The following is a 13,460-nucleotide window of genomic DNA, read 5'->3' as shown; positions in this document are numbered from 1 at the left end:
AATAAATAAATAAATGCGCCGTTTAAAAATAAATTTATGCGAACCAACATACCTGAAGACGACCGTTTGAGTTATGGTCGAAACGTCGTGAGAATTTTTAATTGTTTTATATATTTTATTATTTTGTTGTTTCTCTTCAACGTGACTTTACCGAAAAAACTAAGAATATGAACACAAACATGTGTTATTGTTATGGAACAACAACAACACAAACACGTGTTATTGTTATGGAACAACAACACAAACACGTGTTATTGTTATGGAACAACAATAACACAAACACGCGTTATTGTTATGGAACAACAACAACACAAACACGTGTTGTTATTATTATGGAACAACACAAACACGTGTTATTATTATGGAACAATAACACAAACACGTGTTATTGTTATGGAACAACAAAAACATAAACAGGCGTTATTGTTATGGAACAACAAAACAAACACGTGTTATTGTTATGGAACAACACAAACACGTGTTATTGTTATGGAACAACAACAAAAACACGTGTTATTGTTAAGGAACAACAATAACACAAACACGCGTTATTGTTATGGAACAACAACAACACAAACACGTGTTATTACTATGGAACAACACAAACACGTGTTATTGTTACGGAACAACACAAACACGTGTTATTGTTATGGAACAACAACACAAACACGTGTTATTGTTCTAGAACAATAACACAAACACGTGTTATTATTATTATGGAACAACACAAACACGTGTCATTGTTATGAAACAACAACACAAACACGTGTTATTGTTATGGAACAACAACAACACAAACACGTGTTATTATTATGGAGCAACACAAACACGTGTTATTATTATGGAATAACAACACAAACACGTGTTATTGTTATGGAACAACAACACAAACACGTGTTATTGTTATGGAACAACAACAACACAAACACGTGTTATTGTTATGGAACAACAACACAAACACGTGTTATTGTTATGGAACAACAACACAAAAACGTGTTATTGTTATGGAACAACACAAACACGCTGTTATTGTTATGGAACAACAACACAAACACGTGTTATTGTTCTGGAACAACACAACCACGCTGTTATTGTTATGGAACAACAACACAAACACGTGTTATTGTTCTAGAACAATAACACAAACACGTGTTATTATTATGGAACAACACAAACACGTGTTATTGTTATGGAACAACAACACAAACACGTGTTATTGTTATGGAACAACAACACAAACACGTGTTATTGTTCTAGAACAATAACACAAACACGTGTTATTATTATTATGGAACAACACAAACACGTGTCATTGTTATGAAACAACAACACAAACACGTGTTATTGTTATGGAACAACAACAACAACACAAACACGTGTTATTATTATGGAACCACACAAACACGTGTTATTATTATGGAATAACAACACAAACACGTGTTATTGTTATGGAACAACAACACAAACACGTGTTATTGTTATGGAACAACAACAACAACACAAACACGTGTTATTGTTATGGAACAACAACACAAACACGTTTTGATTTAAAGCTTTCGTGACTGCAGTAATTAATATTCTTAGTTTTTTCAGAATATAGATGAACTAGTCCTGGGTAAACTGCCAAATCGTTGCGCGTGGCGATAACGTTTTTTTAATAAATAAATAAATGCGCCGTTTAAAAATAAATTTATGCGAACCAACACACCTGAAGACGACCGTTTGAGTTATGGTCGAAACGTCGTGAGAATTTTTAATTGTTTTATATATTTTATTATTTTGTTGTTTCTCTTCAACGTGACTTTACTGAAAAAACTAAGAATATGAACACAAACATGTGTTATTGTTATGGAACAACAACAACACAAACACGTGTTATTGTTATGGAACAACAACACAAAAACGTGTTATTGTTATGGAACAACAACAACAAACACGTGTTATTATTATGGAACAACAACAAACACGCTGTTATTGTTATGGAACAACAACAACAAACACGTGTTATTGTTATGGAATAACAACACAAACACGTGTTATTGTTATGGAACAACAACACAAACACGTGTTATTGGTATGGAACAACAACAACAACACAAACACGTGTTATTGTTATGGAACAACAACACAAACACGTGTTATTGTTATGGAACAACAACACAAACACGTGTTGTTGTTATGGAACAACAACAACACAAACACGTGTTATTGTTATGGAACAACAACACAAACACGTGTTATTGTTATGGAACAACAACAACACAAACTCGCTGTTGGGGGCGCTTGGTGCATCGCCCATTGGAGAGCCCCGCCCCGCACGCCCCCCCATCCCCCCTCACCCCAATCCCTCGCGCCCCTCCCCCCATCCCCCGCGCCCCTCCTCCTACAGACACAGGCCACGCCCACCGTCGCGTGACGTCACGACCAACTGCCGCCCGATCGTAATGTTACAGTGGAGGCGCCCGGTACAGTAGGTGCGCTCCGAGACTCACCCCGAGACTCACCTCTCTCTGAGACCCTCTCACTCGACTCGCTCTCCCAGCTTCAGTGAAGAACCTTCTCGCCGAGTTGCTGCCGCGACGGTCGAAGCATGGAAACATCTCCGAGGTGAGTGTGAGACGGCACTGGGGAGAGACAAAGACGGCTGTGACATGTGTGCAGTGGGTGAGTGAGACGGCCCTGTACACTACACACGCCGACTGTACTTGTGGCCGAGTCTTCGTCAGATCGGTCGTTGCTTTCATAGGGACAAACATTTATACAAACCGTGAGGGAGACACTTGGACAGAAGGGAGACACGGACACATAGACACAATGTAGGCACACGGGGACACAACATAGACACAGAAGGTAGACACAAGTTGATTTTCTATTGGGAGCGAACACTCCACACCAACACACGGAGACAGGCAATCCCTCCTTCACACACAACTCTCTCCTCATCATCCGCTGCTCTTTGCTCCTCATCCGTTGCTCTCTCCTCCTCATCCGCTGCTCACTCCTCATCCGTTGCTCTCTCCTCATCTGCTGCTCTCTCCTCCTCATCCGTTGCTCTCTCCTCCTCATCCGTTGCTCTCTTCTCATCAGCTGCTCTCTCCTCATCAGCTGCTCACTCCTCCTCATCCGTTGCTCTCTCCTCATCCGTTGCTCTCTCCTCCTCATCCGTTGCTCTCTCCTCATCCGCTGCTCTCTCCTCATCCGTTGCTCTCTCCTAATCCGCTGCTCTCTCCTCCTCATCCGCTGCTCTCTCCTCCTCATCCCCTGCTCCCTTTCATTCACACCTCCTGTCGACATCCCCTCTCATCCCGACGGCCCCCTCTATCATTTGTGGCTATCTTGCTTCTGAAAACAATCTAATAGCTCAGTAGGCTTTAGCTGGTAGCATGAACCTAGTTGAGTTTCATTTGTACAGTGGTACCCCAGAGATCGAACTTAATTCGTTCCAGAAGGCCATTCCAACACCGATTTGTTCGAACACCGAATAAATTTTCCCCATCAGAATTAATGTAAATTACATTAATTAGTTCCAGACACAAGAAATCTCTCATTATAAAGCAGTTTTTACACGCAGTTTACAGTAATTACATGCATAAAATCATACCAAAAAAACAAGAAACAATAAATAAATGGAATAAATGAATGAGTATATGGAATAAATTAAATAAATGAACATTGAACTTCACTTTACCTGTAGTAAGGAGAGTTGATGGCTTGAGTGGAAGGTGGTGAGGAGGAGGAGGTGGTGGTGTCATTGTTTGGAAGGGGAGTCCTGTTTGTCTGGGCAAGCGTCATGCACGCTGCTGGCCATACGCTTCTCAGCCGTACAGGTTCTTTCAAGTCGCGATTGGCCGTTCGACCTCCGAATTTCGTTCGGTTTCCGGGGCAAAAAATGTTGGGAAATACTAAATATCGTTCGAACACCGATTTGTTCGAGTTCTGGTGCGTTCGATCTCCGAGGTTCTACTGTATATATTTTTGAAGTGAATTGCTTACCTTTCCTGTACTCTGCACTCCTATCGTGTTTTTGTATTGTTGTAACTTTTTGACCAATCCCCAACTAGACATCTGTGAAAAGGGGCCGTCCATAAATGACGTCACGCGATTTTGGCCGATTTTTGACTCCCCCCCTCAATCTTTGTTTTTTTTCGGTAAAGTCACGTATAAATAAGAAATAATAAAATAACACAATAGCGTAGGACGTTTCGGTTGCAACACAAGCAGCCACCACCAGGCACAGAAGAGCTAAATTCACGAGAGAGGGGAAACACACAACCCCTCGTCACACGGCGTCACAAAAAGTCATACCCCCCTCAAATATGACGTCACAAGGCTCTGCCCCCCCCCCCCCCAACCATATTTACATTTTGAAAATAAAACATGCTTCAAATCACTTTAACCTATTGTCATTGTTGCACGTATTTAATGTGGCGCTGCACTCTGATGTTGTAGGCAAAAACATGTATTAAAAAGGAGGCGTTTGAAAGCTGAAATTTAGCACAAAATTCACTTGAAAATATTCAACGTCTAAATGAAACAGCAGATGTTCAGAATATTTCTTGAAATTCTCTTATAATTCTAAAAAAATTTAAAGTAATTATAACTATAAAATAGGCTTGAAACTTAGTAGTAGAACGAAGCAAAATGGAGAGTATAATTAAAACATTCACATTGATTCCACAGAATGAAAAGCCCTGGTCGAATCATTGGAATAAAAATGTTTAATAACAGTCATTCAAATTTTTTTCTAAATGTATGTTTGTCCATTCTCCCATGGAGAAGCAAAATGCTCCTTCATGGAATAAATAAAAGGTGACCTTAGTCAATTTAAATAATCAAATAGTTAATAATGAAAATTTATCAAAATTAGTGTTATAATCTTAGCTCTTTCGGTAAAGTCACGTTGAAGGGAAACAATAAAATAATAAAATATATATAAAACAATAAAAATTCTCACGATGCTTCGACCATAACACAAACGGTCGTCATCAGGTGTGTCGGTTTGCAATGCAATTTTTATTGTTTTATATATACTTTATTATTGTATTGTTTCCCTTCAACGTGACTTTACCGAAAGAGCTAAGAATATGAATTACTGCAGTCACGAAAGCTTTAAATCAAAATTTAAAATTAGTGTTATAACAATTATATTTAATTAAGTTTATTTAAAGTTGCGCATTTTGATGTGACGTCACATTTCTCTTACCCCCCCTCCCCCCCTCGTCACACATCATCACAAATGTCTGATCCCCCTCCACCCCCTCTGTGCGAGACATCATTTATGGACGGCCCCAAAATAGCTTCATACCTAATCGGATTCCTCCAATATAAATAAGGATTCTGATTTCACTTGACTCGAGTGTGAATGCAAAGTGACAGAAGCTCGTGACTGTTGGCGCGACGGCTGCGAGCATCTGTGACCCCAAATTACGCTCCGTCTGCCTTTGCAGACAAGTGGATATTGATCACATTCCGACCGCGACGCGTTACAACCTGTCGCCCGACGACGGCCTGCTGGAGAAGGAGGAGAGCAGCCTGTTCTGCTGCGGCGTTTTTAGTGGGAAGGGGTCACGTCGGTCGGCGGCGGACAAAGCCCTCTTCAAGGCTCAAGGAAAGCTCGCCAAAACCCAGGTGAGGGCGCGCCAAGTCCTGCAGCAGCTGTGGCGGGACGCCGCCGCGGTCGATGCCGCCAAGAAGCGGAAGGAGGAGGAGGAGAAGGAGAAGAAGAAGGGGAGCATGGAAGATGTCAAGAAGGCGCTCAGCAGATGGAGGTGCACGATGGACTTGCCTGTCAAGGGTAGGAGACCAGGTGAGGGGATTGCGCTCGGCACGGCTGCGAGGGATGGGGGGACACGCGGTGAGAGACTCGACCAGTCTAAGGTGTTGCTAAACCCGTGATGTTGATTCTAAATGTGGAGGGAAAAACCAGAGGACCGTGAGAAAAATATACGTGACCACAGGGAGAGAGACGTGCAAATTCCCAATATACAACAGGTGTCAGGGTTGGGATCGAACTCTTCACCACCTGTATACCAGGTGAGATAGTTAACATCTCGGTACCGTGGCACCCTTAAAGGTAAAACGTGTTGAAGCAGTGCCTTTAATGCGGACAGAGGCTCTCGTCCAAACGGCTTTGAAAGTGTTTCTGCGATGCCACCTTCTCGGGCGCTGCGAGTGCGCGTGAGTCACGAGGGCGGGTCCTTCTGTCGCAGAAACAACCGCCCCGCGAGGGATAGACCGGGATAAGCTGATCGAGCTCGTGGATGAGGCGATGAGCTTCCTCCCCGTCCACACTGCGGACGCGCTGCTCTTCGAGAGAAACAGCAACAGCGTGAGAACGAGCCTCGCCAGCATCAGCATGTGCCTCGGCAGCGGTCGCAGCATCTACAAAAGCAACAGCAGCAGCGGCGCCAGCAGCGGAGAAGGCAGTGGCTACCTGCCACAGTCCGAGTCTGACATGTTGACGGACTCCACGCCCATTGATACGGATGATGATGGCCTCCTCTACGACGACCCTTGTGCCCCTCCGCCTCTCAAGATGGTGAATATAAGATACGTTTGGCGTTAAGAGAAGTGACAGAAGCAGATGTGAGTGTAAGAGTATGGGGCCTGCAGTCACGAAAGCTTCAAATCAAGATTTAACCACCTCTACAGGGAGGGTTTTCACACGTGTTAGAGCTTTTAACAGACTACGAGACAAGAAGGCTCACATGATCAAGTCTCTCACCTTTCTGAAGAGATGCCGCGACAACAAGGTATTACCGACCACATTTACACTCACGTGTGCTTCTGTCACTTCTCCTAACGCCAAACGGATCTTATTCAGAGCTAGCCTTTCTCTAATCTCAGAGAGGATAAGAATACTCCGTCTTGAACTTGATCATTTAGACAAATGTCTACTACAATCACACTTAACATTAACAAATCAAATGTCCGCATTTGATTGGAACCTTGTAGATAACATGACTGCTTCTTCTGCCACAACAATGTCCTGCAAATGAAAGGTTAACCTTATTGCTAAATTCAATAACTTGTCAAAAAAGAAACCAGATCCACACATTAAAAAGCTAGATGGTAACAAGACTGTTAGAGTAGCAGCACAATCTCCGATAGCCTAAAATCGGAACTAGCTAGAAGGCTGAATTTTGCTGTCACCCCAAACACATCCCAGTGGATGATATTAATGCCAGGGTAGATGTAGACCTCAAAGGCTTGGGACACATCCCGACAAACGTGGCAAGATCTGAAATTGCCACCGTCCTTAAAAATGCTAAGAAACCCATTAGTAACATCAGCAAAGACGAGCGCTCTGAACTCGGCAAATTGAAAAAAGAGAGATGCCATAGTCAACCTCTCAGTCGACAAGGGCAATGCTACTGTCATCATGGATAAAACCACATACAACAACAAAATCAAGGACCTTAATAATGGCTTTACACAAAAATCAACAAAGATCTCACCAACCGCCTGGCTACAAAAACCAACAATATCATTACCAGTTCAACTTCTCTAATCGAGCCATTCAAACGGCTCTCCCTAAAACCTGCTGCTACTAGACCATCAAGATTCTATGGTCTTCCAAAAATCCATAAAGAAAGTACTCCACTTCGGCCAATCGTTTCAACTATCAACTCACCTACCTACAAACTGGCCCGTTTTCTGTCTGATACCTTGCTTCCTTTCACGGGCAAGACTACCTCAGCAGTACATAACTCAACTCACTTGGTCTCTCTAATCAAGGGCATTTCACTGTCCGCAGATGATTTGCTCGTCAGCTTTGATGTAGTTTCTCTGTTCACCAAGGTTCCTGTACCTGACACCTTAGCAATAATTGAAGACTTAGTCCAACATGAACTGAATCCTGATGTATCTACTCTGGTTAGGCCCTGCCTTACCAACACTTACTTCACCTGGAATGGTACTTTCTGCAAAAAATGAAGGTACCCCCATGGGTTCCCCCTTATCACCAGTGATAGCCTTCCTTGTGGAAGAGATATGTAGATTACACTCGTCATTTGGCCACATGGCCTGCCAGCATTGAACCAATTTCTCAACCACATCAATTACATACACCCATCCATCAAATTCACCATGGAAGTGGAGAAGGATGGTAAGCTACCATTCCTGGATGTTTTGTTTGAGAAGAGACCTGACGGCTCGTTGGGACACTATCTACAGGAAAGCCACCCACACAGATTCCTATTTGAAACCTGATTCCCGCTATCATCCGGCACAGAATAATTCCCTCGTCAAAACACTACACCATGGGGCCCACTGCATTTCCGACCAACACCACCTTGCCAGTGAACTGAAACACGTACACCAGCCCCCCAAGATGAATTGGTGCTCGGACCGCATTATTCACAAAGCTGTTTCTCCAACCATGGAGAAACAACCCCCTGAGAAGCTGATCAAAACCATCACGTTACCATACATAGCAGGTGTTACCAAAAAGATTTAAAAAATCTTAAACAAACACAAGATCCAAGTCCGATTCAATACAGTACACAAAATCCGTGATCTAATCCCATCTGTGAAGGATGTCATTCCTGACATGCAATATCCTGGAGTTTACAAACTAAGTTGTACCTGCGGTAGCGGTTGCATTGGGGAAACGAAACGACATGTCTCGGACCGTGTTCGCGAACACAAGGCAGATCTGAATCATGGCACAACCAATACCTCTGCCGTGGCTTACCATTGTTATACCGTTGTGGGCTCGCGTGATATTGTTTTTTCCAAGACCAAGGTACTGTGCAAAACCTTCTGGGTACTATTAAAGGTTTGTTCATGAATCCATCCAGATATATAAACAGACATAACTTCAACTGAAAAGATGGAAACAAATTGAGCAATCATTGGAAGGATGTTATTAACCAGGTAAAACCATCATATCTGCTGGGTACTAGCCTATTTTTCCTACTTAATTTCTCCCCGCAGCCTCAGCTTTCCTGGCTTTCACAGCCTCCCACTTCCAGCCCCGCCCACTTCCCCCCCCTGCCTCACGTTCTCTCTACCCAGAGCGCTCACGCAGCGCCCCCCTCCCCCTACTTCACACCACCCCCCCTCTCTCTCTCCCCCCTTGCTCCTCCCCCTTTATTACCTATATAACCGCTTGCCACGGCAGCTCTCTCGCCCACTTCAGCAAATTTTTTCTTGCTGTGGTTGTCCCACCTGATGACAGACACTTGTGTTGCGCCCGAAACGTCGTGATTTGTTTCATTTTATTTCTAACTACGTGACTTTACCGAAAGAACCAAAGAGTATGTATTACCGAAGCTATCACCAGCAGGTGTGCAACAGATTAATTGCACTTGTGGCAAATGCTATATTGGGCAGACATGACGAATGATCAGCATGATCAAAAGAACACCAAATCAATATAAAATATTCCCAAATACAACTGTCAGCAGTGGCAGAATACGCATGCCAACAATGACACTCAAGTGATTCTGATCATTTCGAAGGTCTGTGCAAAACTAGTTACTACCGGTCAAGAGTAATGAAAGAATCTATCGGAATTGATAAGAAATAATTGTAACCATTCCGATAGCTACAGGCTTAGTGCTGCTAAGAAGTGAATAATCAGATAATACATTGTTTAAATGCATGCCCATACAGGTCACCATACATAAATGGGGATTACCTGTACAAAGACAATAACAGGTACTCATTGATTGCTCGCAAACTACAAGCGGTTCAAGAACAATGTGCATACATGTGCACGCATAATGTACGCTGATTATTACCATATATATAACGCAATGCACACTTGATACCCATTAAAATGTATATGCATTCATTAATCCCCCCCCCTTCGCACAATAAGCGCTTACAAGTGACGTCATCAACAAAACAGGTGGTAGCTTCATGATGATGAAGCTAGTTGTAATAACTGCTGAAACGTCGTACTCGGATTGTAAATGTTGTAGATTTTCTCTCCAACACACTGGTGTGCTGTACTAGTAACAAATTGCCATGTTCTGTTTACGTGATAAACCTTTGTCGGGTGGTGGCAGGTTTAACGACATATTTATATTTACGTGATCTAACGCAAAAAAACCTATATTATGGATATTGGTCGCAAAAGCCTACGAGTTAGTAATTCATGCACTATCAAAAGAGAGGCTATCCCAAACATCCGTCCGGATTGGAGAGATTTTCCTCTCATGAGCGTCCATGTTGAGAACAGTCCACAGAGGAGGATGAGGAGCCATCTCCCAGAGGTCCCCAGCGGAAGAACCGTGTTCACAGGAGGTGCCGACCCAGCAGCACACTATCTCACATCTCGCAGGCGGCGGGGTCGGGGTGGGGCGGACGCTCGTTGCAAGGCGCAACGTTGATAAACCTGCGGAAGAAAACGAGCGTTAAGCCGCGCAGTCCGTTGGTACCCGCCCCTCCCATCTTTCCCACCTGGCACACGCAAGCTGAGTCAGCGCAGGGGGGCACGGCGCGTGGGTGAGACAGAAAGAGGTCCGTGTCCGTGCCTGGACGGGATGTGGCGCCGGGTGTGAACGGCGATGCTCTCGTGACCGTGCGTTCGTTTGTGTGTATGCGTGCGTGCGTCTCACCTGTGACCGTCTTTCTGCTGCACGAACCCCGGTGGCTGTTGATTCTCATACATTGGGGAAGCATCTCCCCCCCGGGGCTGGGAGACCTGTGAAGGAGACCGCCATGAACATCAGCTCATCGAGAACGCCCGAGGCAAACGAGCGATTCGCTCGCACATCCTAAACCCATGCTCTGGGCTTTACAGCGAACACGTTAACATGGCTGTCATTGCATGTGTGTGTACGCATGTTGGTACTTGTACATGTGTGTATGTACGTGCGGAGCAGTAGTGTAGCGGATAGCGCGCTGCTCTACGAACCCGGTGACCCGACTTCTAGGGCTGCTTATGGACAATACCAGTGACGATTATCTGAATGGGTCCTGGGGCTTCCCTAAAGTCGAATGAGCCTCAAATGAGTACTTTGTGAAGTGTTTAAACATTCTCTTTGGTTCTATTGGGTAAAGTCACGTAGGTGAAAATAAAATAACAAAAAAATCACGACACAAAAAAATCACGAAACGTCGTGATTTTTTGTTATTTTATTTTCACCTACGTGACTTAACCCAATAGAACCAAAGAGTATGGATCCTAGCAGTCACGAAAGCTTTAAATCTAGAATGTGTAAACATTGCCATTGGGAAGACAAAGGCGGCCCGGCGAAGTGTTGGCCACCTACCCCCTTGTGTGCCACAATTACGGCCTTCATAGATGCTTGCTAACAGCACTTGCTCCAAAAGTCTTTCTAGGCTCTATAGGGGATCGTTGTCTTTTTTACAGTTCTGTATGTGTTTGCATATGCAAGTCACTCCCTACCGATTGATGGCCGAACTTCCAATCAGCTAGCCGTGGCTTGCTGGAAGTGTCCACGACCGTGGTGTCCATGTTCACGAGTTCCTGCAGTAAGGAGAATAGGAAATCAGCACGCGGTGAACTTATGGCCACGGGCCACTTGCCAAAGTGCCATTCTTCACGAGGTCCCGGTGATACTTTGCCTCTTGAGAAGAAAAATTAACTCACACTCATCAACGATACTGTGGCCTTGATATAAAATGTGTGCAAACCTGGTGGCCAACTACAAGAAACGTCTGACCTCTGTGATTGCCAACAAGGGTTTTGCCACCAAGTCATGTTTTGCAGAGGGCTCAAATGCTTATTTCCCTCATTAAAATGCAAATCAATTTATAACATTTTTGACATGCGTTTTTCTGGATTTTTTTGTTGTTATTCTGTCTCTCACTGTTCAAATAAACCTACCATTAAAATTATAGACTGATCATTTATTTGTCAGTGGGCAAACGTACAAAATAAGCAGGGGATCAAATACTTTTTTCCCTCTGTATGTGCGACAGGGATGTTCTCCAGCTCCCACATTTAATATCTAATAAAAAATAATGATTTAATCTAATAAAGAATAATTATTTCATATTTTAATAGCAAATGCTAAGACATACATATTCACCATCATTTTACAAAAAAAACTGAAGGCACCCAATGGGTTCTCCCTTATCTCCGGTTGTGGCCAATATTTTCATGGAAATATCTGAGACGGACGCCATCCAAGCATCCACTCTACGCCCGTCCTTGTGGAAGAGGTACGTGGATGACACGTTTGGCATCTGGCCACATGGCCGACCGGCTCAACCACATCAATTCCATACACCCAGCCATCAAATTCACCATGGAGGTAGAAAAGGATGGCATGCTAACTTTCTTGGATGTCTTAATCAAAAAGAGACCAGATGGCTCAATGAGCCACTCTGTTTACAGGAAAGTAACCCATACTGACGCCTACTTAAAACCTGATTCCCACCACTATCCATCCCAGAAGAATTCCCTCATCAAAACGTTACACATAGAGCTCAGTGTATCTCCGACCATGAACACCTAACCAGTGAACTAAAACACGTACACCAAGCTCTCAAGGCGAATGGATATTCTGACTACACAATCCGCAAAGCCTTCACCCCAAGCGTGAGGAAGGAGCCATCTGAGGATCCAATCAAAACCATCACCCTGCCATACATAGCAGGGGTAACCACAAATATTTATAAAATCATGAACAAACACAAGATCCAGGCCCGATTTAACACAGTACATAAAATTCGTGACCTGATCCCATCTGTGAAGGACAAGTTTCCTGACATGCAATATCCCGGCGTCTACAAACTAAGCTGTATCTGCGGCAGCAGTTACATTGGGGAAACCAAACGACATGTCTCGGGCCGTGTTCGTGAACATAAGGCAGATCTGAAAGACTGCAGGACCAATACTTCTGCTGTGGCTGATCATTACTTTAATGCGCCATAATAAGGTGCTCTAGGCAGCTGACCTGCCACCACGCTCATGGGCCGACAGGGGGCAGCCGAGAGAGCGAGGTGTGTAGGGGTCAAACCCCCGCCCCTCCGTGACCGGAGGTTGACACCCCAGACCCCCCAGGGGCTGGGGGCTGAGGGGGATGGGGACCCCCACCACTTCCTAAACCCCCTTAAGAATTAAGACCTACTAAGACCTTCTAGAAGGTTCATGAGGGGAGGGGTGACCTCGACCTGGGGATAAAAGGCCGGCCCTCGGGACGGGCCAGGGAGTGTTCGCCAACTCAAGCTTGAAGACATCTGAAGACCTGAAGACTGGACCAGCACCCGGGGACCCTCCCCGAGGCTCTCGCTAGAGCCGGGGTTGCAGCGGACCAGGGCGAGTCCCGTACCCCGGGGTGGGTCGGTCGGTCCAGTCTTCCCCTAGCCGCCGTCGCAAGGCACCGGCGTGTAGCGTAGCCCGGCGTGTGTAGGACACGCTAGAAGGGAGGCTGTCTCTCCCTTAGGCTATCGGGTGTTACAGTAGTGTTTAACAGAGTAGTCTTAACATAGTGTTAAGAGTTGTTACAATAAACGCGTTTCCTCCAGCAGATGTCTCC

General features: G+C 44.5%; 1 long non-coding RNA gene across 1 annotated transcript; it reads right to left on the bottom strand.

The window, feature by feature from the left end:
- Positions 1-9,204: 9,204 nt before the first annotated feature.
- On the bottom strand, positions 9,205-11,835 carry LOC142928894 (uncharacterized). The gene is made up of 3 exons (XR_012945191.1): positions 11,363-11,835; positions 10,569-10,654; positions 9,205-10,345 (listed from the first exon to the last, which is right to left on the bottom strand). It is a non-coding gene; the product is annotated as an uncharacterized LOC142928894 (long non-coding RNA).
- Between the last annotated feature and the right edge of the window lie 1,625 nt (positions 11,836-13,460).

This window comes from Petromyzon marinus, chromosome 24 (genome assembly GCF_048934315.1).
Source record: "Petromyzon marinus isolate PM22_M1 ecotype Great Lakes invasive population chromosome 24, UKy_Petmar_22M1.pri1.0, whole genome shotgun sequence".
Lineage (NCBI taxonomy): Eukaryota > Metazoa > Chordata > Hyperoartia > Petromyzontiformes > Petromyzontidae > Petromyzon > Petromyzon marinus.
Note: the sequence above shows the minus strand (reverse complement) of the source record. Positions and strands in the feature narration are given on the sequence as shown.